This window comes from Cololabis saira, chromosome 2 (genome assembly GCF_033807715.1).
Source record: "Cololabis saira isolate AMF1-May2022 chromosome 2, fColSai1.1, whole genome shotgun sequence".
Taxonomy (NCBI): domain Eukaryota; kingdom Metazoa; phylum Chordata; class Actinopteri; order Beloniformes; family Belonidae; genus Cololabis; species Cololabis saira.
The window spans coordinates 32,864,882-32,872,760 of NC_084588.1; positions in this window are offsets into that span (position 1 = coordinate 32,864,882).

Sequence of the window (7,879 nt, forward strand, 5' to 3'; positions counted from 1 at the left end):
CACCTTACTGCTGACAGTGACACAATAATGAGCAATCTTGTAACCAGTAACAGAAGTTCTAGTTGTTCATCTCTGTAGCTTTCATACATGCAACGTAAAGATCATATGGCGATTTATTTCTGACAAACGTCTGAATCCCACAGCCCTGCTGAAATTCAATTCTCACAAATTAATCTCACACAAGACACTTCTGTGCAGCTGCATACTGTGGTTCTTTCTATTTTATTATTTCAGCTATATTATTATTAAAAGCATTAAAATACATAATTTCACTGTACAGGCAAATGTGAGCTGTAAGACTTTGTGTTGCAAGCTGATGAACAACAAAAAAAGGTACTAAAGTGACGACAGCACGTTTTTAACATGGGGGTAATAGCGTTAAACTTAAAGTAAGTGGTCTATAGGGTGAAAGGGGTCTGCTGTGATGTAGGCTGCCCACCTAACCTGTTGTTAAACATAGCCTAAGGAGTTTAATACACGCGTGAGTCAGCGGGCTAATCAGATTTGACCAAAATTACATCTTAAATAACAATGGATGCATTCAATCAAAATCCTTGTAAAGTGAGGTTAGTAAGAATCAGGTTAGATTAAGGTGAGCTGTAGCCAGTTATGTGATGTAGCTAGTGATCAATGAGGTAAAGTGGGTATTTTTCCAAACAAGTGCCAGGCTTTTCCCCCACCCATTTGCTTGGACCAGGTGCAGTCAGCTCCTGCCAAGATAGTGATGACCAGAGTTCCCACAACTGGGCATGTAAGTCATTCTTCAAAGAAATCTGTGGGTGATGTCACAGAACGCTTGTCCAGTTCTTTTTATACACGTTATGGTCCGGGCCTGTAATGGACGGATAACCTGCCTAGGGCTGTACCTTGCCATGCAGGTCGATAACTGTTATTGCTTCAGCAGAAGCCGTGTCCCTGAAATACGGCCGAGGTGGGTATAGAAATCTGATGACAGTTTTTTTTTCAACACACATATTTTATCCTCACATGACATATGGTCCCTGAAATGACAGCCTGGCAACTCTAAAGCTAAAGTGGCTTTTATCTCAACACCAGGAACTTAGACTTTGAGCTTGATCTTTTAATGTCTGAATTGTACAAATATAGAGCCTAACCCTAACCCAAAGCACTGAGTGTGGACAGCTTCTGCTTCTCTGTTGGGTCGAACATGCTTGCAGACAGTTTGACAGCTTGATTAAGTATTGTTTGCACCACATTGGTTTAAGTTTCAACACTTGTAATCACAGGGATATTTTTCTCCTTTCAACAGTATTTTATTGTTAAGGCTGTCCGATTCTGTGTCTAAAGGCGTTTTTAGATTCGACCACAGCATGATCCCTGAATGACTAATGCATTTAACGTGCGTTTAGAAATGTAAACACTCGGTGTGTTATTGCCTCCTCCGTGCCTGAAGCCATGTTGAGGGCAGGGATCATGTCTCGGGTGGCGTTATCGAGTGGAACCACGTAATACGACCCAAACGCCAACCATCTTATTTCTGCATTGAGGCTCGTTTGGAGCTGAGATTCGTTGCAGTTCCTCAACTGTTCCTCAACTTTTGCAGATATTTCAGCAGGTTTTGGCTGAATGAGCTGGGAGCAAGGCTAACTTTGATTGACATACCATGGGTGTGTGTCTGTCGGCTTCGCAAACAACATGGCTGTGATGCACAAAGTAACATGGGCTTCAAAAATTATCTTCAGAAACCAATGGAATCTAATGCTTCTTCCATTGTTTTATACAATCTATGAACATGACGACTCGCCGTCTGTTTGGTTGGCTTCGATGGCTTCACCAACATCACAAGAATTGGCCGATGCAGGTGATGGGGCGTGTGGCAGATCCACGCTGAAGAACAACAGGATTTGCGTAGCAACTTCGCCCAAATCGTGTTGCACAAATATGACCAGCAGTCTCCCTCTGCCACTCCTGCTGTTGTTTATTCAACGCTGCACTCTGTCATTTTATCAGACAGTTGCAGATTACAGTTCTGTAATAAGCTGATATATGACGTCCACGGCTCTGAGAATGAGGAGCATGAGGACATTGTTGTCTTGTCATCAAAAAATCCCACCCACAACCCGCCATCTCGCATCAGTTCTGTTTACATTAGTCCTGACCCGTGATTAAGTACTCTCAGAGGTGAGTTATTCACAGGGCCAGCTCAACACACACCACCCCGTGTCAGTTAATGTAAAAAGGACAAGTGAAACACTAGATTCGAGTGTTAAACCTGGGGTATCCACTAATGTAAAAAAGGCTTTTGACTCATGTGTTTGACTATAGGGCACATCAATAGAGCTCAGTCAACCTGCAGAATTAAACCGACTCAGTAAAAGGTATTGACTGACTGGACAGAAGTGGAGCGTGCAAACCACAAATCAGGCCACAGGAACACTTGTTGTTGACATCCAATATTGCATGCACATATGCCCACACGTGCATGCAGTACACATCCATCTGAAGGTATGTTTGCACAGGTATGTCTTCTGCACTTCATGTGATCCTGTGGGCCAGCTTGTTGTGCTTCACTGCATTTGCTTATGGAGGCCTGTCAACACATTATGATTCATCAGGTCACTGAATCTTATGGTCTACGACTTTCTCTCTCCATATTGGATCCATGCTTGTCTCCAAAGGCTCATATTTCACTTCTCAAAATATGAAGGGTGGTGTGTGCAGACAGGAGTGTGACATAAGCCCTTAAATCAATTATGGTGTGTGGGTACGTGTGCTGAAAAAATATAGAGCAAAACAATTTTCACTTTTGCAATGATGTTTATTTCTTTCAGATAGTATAAATCCAAGATATTTAATGTATTTGTCCTGTCGGCTTCCGTTCCTTTGTTTTTATGCATCTATTCCAGCATTTCAGGTTTGCGACACCTTCCAAAAACATTGGATGGGGTCAAATTAAGGCTATCAACTTCATAGTGGTGCTGTTTTAACCAGGTCAAATTCCTGTGTACATTGTACATTTGTTGAAATAAAGAGATTTCTGATTTCTGATATACAAAAAAAGAAAAAAGTAATTAATAAAAGTTTTAATGATGTTATTTCAAATGACTGAATTGTCCATGCTTTTCATATCTGTTCACTAAACAATTTAGGAATCTAGAGGACTTTCACTGCATAAAGCACAAGGGTGAAAGCTGAGCATCAAGAATGTTCATTGATCAGCATCTGGTATAACGACGCAGCCAAGAAATTACTTTGGGATCACTTTGTCATTGAATGTCAAACCTCCGTAAAACACTACTGTATGAAGTTACACTAACTAATATAATTTTTAATTTTACTGGGCGAAGGTGACACTATATGTTAGTCTTGTTCAGAGGTGGGATCAGCTTCTCTGGGCTCTGAGGTATTTGGACATTTTTTGTATGAAAATTGATGCAGTGGGCCCCATAACATGGGGAAAACATCTTCCACACTATTACCAGCAACAAATTCAGAAGCCAGGATCTATAATGGTGTGGGGTTGTATTATTGCCTTTGGCAAAGCTCATTTACACTTCTGTGAAGGCAGCATTAATGCAAAAAAGTACAATGACTGTATAATCAATATACTTTGATTTGGGGCCATACAGACAATTACTGTGATGCCTGGAAGCAATGTCTTAAATAATGTGTTTTTTACATGCTAAAAAAAAGTATTAATCTTATGTTGTGTTCAGACATGAGCCAACTGCGAAGTCAGTGATACTACATAGAAAATCAAGGTATAAACTTGAATAGATGTTTTTTGCATCACGTCTTGCAACTTGAAGTGTGTACAAATACACCTAACTTGTAAAACTGTAACGCCTACCAACGTTGTGATTTTACTGATGTTGCAGATTGCATTAGCTGTCTTTGACAATTTGCTGGTTGGTTGGTTTTGACTATGGGACGAATGACTGTACACTGATCTACACAACTGCTTATTGAATAAGGCTTTTTCTTATTGTATTATATGTTTTATTCCCTCTGTAGTGAATGACCAAAAAAATATTTGAACAAAGAAACAGTTTTACCAAATTTTACCAAATCAAATATATTCACATTAAGTAATTTAACTTTGCTTGAAAGCCACTCTAGCACTACCACCTTTTTTTCTTTTTTGAGGTATACGGCTCTGCCGCGTTGACAGTTTTGAGTTTACGAGTGGAGGCGGTGTGTCTTGTAACACCACTTTAACCCCCCCCTCCCAAAAAAAACAAAACAAAAAAAAAAAACACCACTTTATCCTGCTAGGGGTCGATTTTGTTTTGTGTGGGCTGACACACAAATGAGTGATATTCCTGTCCCCATGTGGTCAGAAATGGTACTAGTATATATTTATTGGCTCGCATAAAAGAGTTGCCGGTAATATTGTGACAGTACCTACAAGATGGTAGCAGAAGTTATCTTATTCCCTATTGATAGCAGAAGTAATATTGCTAAGGAGATTGGTATCTCTGGATACTCATGCCCCTCCCTCTCCAAAGGTCTGAATACTCAGTCGTTACAAAATACTACAAAAACACTCCTGCAGCTGAAATTGTACTAGAGGTGAATATTGCACCACCAGAGATTAAGTTGGTGTTTTTGACATTGATATTGTGGAAGTATTTTCTGTTTCAGACATCTACATAGGATACATAGTTAGGATAGACTGTAATTAACTATTAAATATAAGATTCTTTCATTGGGATTCTTTAGCATGCGTTCAAGCTGATAGATGTAATGTTATGTGCATGTGTTTCTACACTATGCATAGTAAAGTCCTGTTATGACATTGTTCTTTGTGTCATAATATTCACCACATATGATTTCTATCAAGTCTCTGATCTGGCTCTTGCTCTCACCTGCAAAAAAAATATTTTCTGCTTGTTTCACATTATCATGCTCTAAATTCCTCTCATTTCTTCTCTCTTCATGACACAGAAACATATACCCTAGTGGTATATGTTCTGCAGGGTTCAATATTGCATCACGAGGGCAAAATAATCCCTTTCTTTCTCAGGTGGCACTATTCCTTATGGTGGGGTTGTTTTTGCAGTTGTGAGCTCAGGAGGTCCACAGTCTTAATTGCTCCCCATGGGTGGTCGAGAACACAGTGTCTTGTGCGCCTCCAGGGAGATATGTTTCTCCTCCTCAGTTGCTCAACTGGAAACCTGAACTACAAGAGTTTTAATGTGAAACTGGCAGTTTGGACTTGTGGTACAGTATACCTTGTGACTATCACATTGGACCCCATTTAACCTTGAAAGGTGCCTTAATTCTTCATTGCATAAATTTAAGAAGACTATGGAAACGTTCCTCAAAGATTGTGATCCATATTAACATGATAGCATCACACAGTCGTTGTAGGTTTTCCAGCTGCACATTCAAGATGTTAATCTCTCATTCCAGCACTTCCCAAAAGCACTGGAGTCTGGTCACTGTGGAGGTAATTTGAGTACAGTCATCTCATTGTGAGATTCGTGGCATGTTGGATATACAGTAGCCATCAAAAGAGGGGTCCACTGTGGTCATAAAGGGATAGACATGAGCAACAATGGATGTGGAAGGAAACTAGAGTAGAAGAGAAAACCTGCAGGGAGCCCATGCAAACTCTATACCTGCTCCTGAGATTCAAACTGGCAACCTCTATACTATAATGCATCAGTGTTAATGACCACACTTCTGTGCTGCCCTTTAACGGTACCCTTTTGGCTACAGTTTAGTGCACAGCAACCCATCACATGATACATGAATATACTGTACGTGATAGTTTAGGAAGCTATACACTACATCATTTGAAATGGACTATCATCCATTGATAAATGGAATCAGCACCTGAGCAGGGGTCCTGTGGGGGTCATGTTTGCAGCTCATTTAATGGGACTTTCTTACTCAGAGAAAATGCATCGTATTTATAATATTCCTAAGACTTCTTAACCATGAAGAGTTTAGTCTCTTCCTCTGCTAGAGCAGCAGCAATTTAGAAATTATTAGTAAAGTGTTTAGTTAGCAGAATCCTATTTGAAACATGATAGAGAAAGGTCACATATTATAAACGGTTTTTAAATTGTTTCTATGTGAACTAATATGAGCAGTGTGAAACTAAAAACAGCCGTTTTGTAAACAGTTTTGACATATTTAATTGCTTTTTGGGGGAGAATAACATTTCAATGCTTAAGGTGTTAAAGATGTAGGCACAATTGGAGCTTCAGTTTATGTTGGTGTAACAGCACAACCAAAAACAGTTATGGTTAAACTCTTTATAGAAAAAGTTCATTAAAAAAAGCACATTTGTGGTGTTCATCACCTCCTATTTAGAGTTTGTTTACGGTAAGCAGCTGTGAATATCTACCACATAAATACGAAGCACTGCTGCATACAAGCAACGTCTGAAATGCAGCAGCTGACAACCCATCCCCATGTGACTCCTCTATGTAGTGAACACTATATGGTGGGTAAGCGAGCGAATGAATGGACAATCGCAGCCTGCATGCCTGTGTGCACTGCATTGTGTGAGCTTGGCCCCTATCTCCTACAGCATGATATCGGCCGGACTGCATAATTGCTGTTTGCATACTGCATGCAGGAAATGATGATGCACCTTTTGTCATTGCAAGGTGTTTATCTTTTGTAAGGTTTTGTGGGAAAAAATCACAACACACAACACAATCTTCCAAATAGATCACAAACTGGATTTCTGCTTCATCTGCAGTCGTCTCAGGGTTTCCAGCATTTGGTTGCTCCAACAGTTTCTTATCTCTGATGATTACACTGAGTACACAATGTGCAACTGATAATAACGACTGATTACTGGGATGAAGCACCGCGTCAATCTGATTTACACAAGTTGTACACTCCCACTCTGACTGCTCCGCAGGCTTATTAAAACAGGAGAAATCATCTGGGAGAGAAAGCCAGAGCAACTAATCTGATGCAAATGCACAGTTGCACACAGTGTGAATTTCATTCTAACCAAAAGTATGCACTTCTATTTTTAGATCCAACATTTTAGATGCAGTAACAACAGATCACTGGTATATATTATTATTCCTGATGACAGGTGGGTTAGTCTAATTAGTAAATGTGTTTGCGCACTATTGGACACTCCAATGTGATCAGCTTGCCTCTTGGACTTTCTGTCCAGAGATTATCTTCTGTGTTTTGAACGCAATTTTTGTCCTTAGGATGTAATTACTATGCAGATATGTTGAAAATCCTGTCCTTGGTGTGCAGTTACCATTGCTGTTATCTATCGTGTGTAAATGAGGGGCAAAAAAACAATTGCTGAAGCCTCAACTCTGAAGAAAAAGTATATATTCTTTCTTTACTTTTCTTCGGAGTCATTCTATAGCGGTGAAATCTACAAGCCCGGAGCTGTGTTTGATAGACAACTGTGTCATCGTCATGACTGATCCCTCTGCAGTTTCTCAGCATGAGCTGCTAAACTGCTTTATGTTTGCCTCAGTAAATCTAAAACAGCATTTCTGTTCATCCTTGCCAGTTAATTTTATTGGCTTTTATTCGCATTGTGAGCATCAGCATCATGCTAGATTTTTGTAAATCCAGAGTGGTAATGGTGTCACATTTCTGTAATTCTGAAATGCTTTGATTTTCTTATTGATGGATTGATATGAAATATTGCAAGAATATTCACGTTCTGAGATATTAATGGCTTTTGGTTATCCCTTTACTTTCATTACATGATTTGTTTCAGTGAATTATCAGATGTTTTGTCATCACATTTGACAGAGAGATGCTTGTATCCAGCTGGGATAAGCTTCAGCCCTTTAAGAACTTATTCACATATAAACAGTATTATAAATCCACATTCAATTGCAATAAGAAATATTATGTCAGCTGCAGTGCATGTATAGCGTCTAGTTCATAATTTGCATATAGTTTTTTTTTTTAA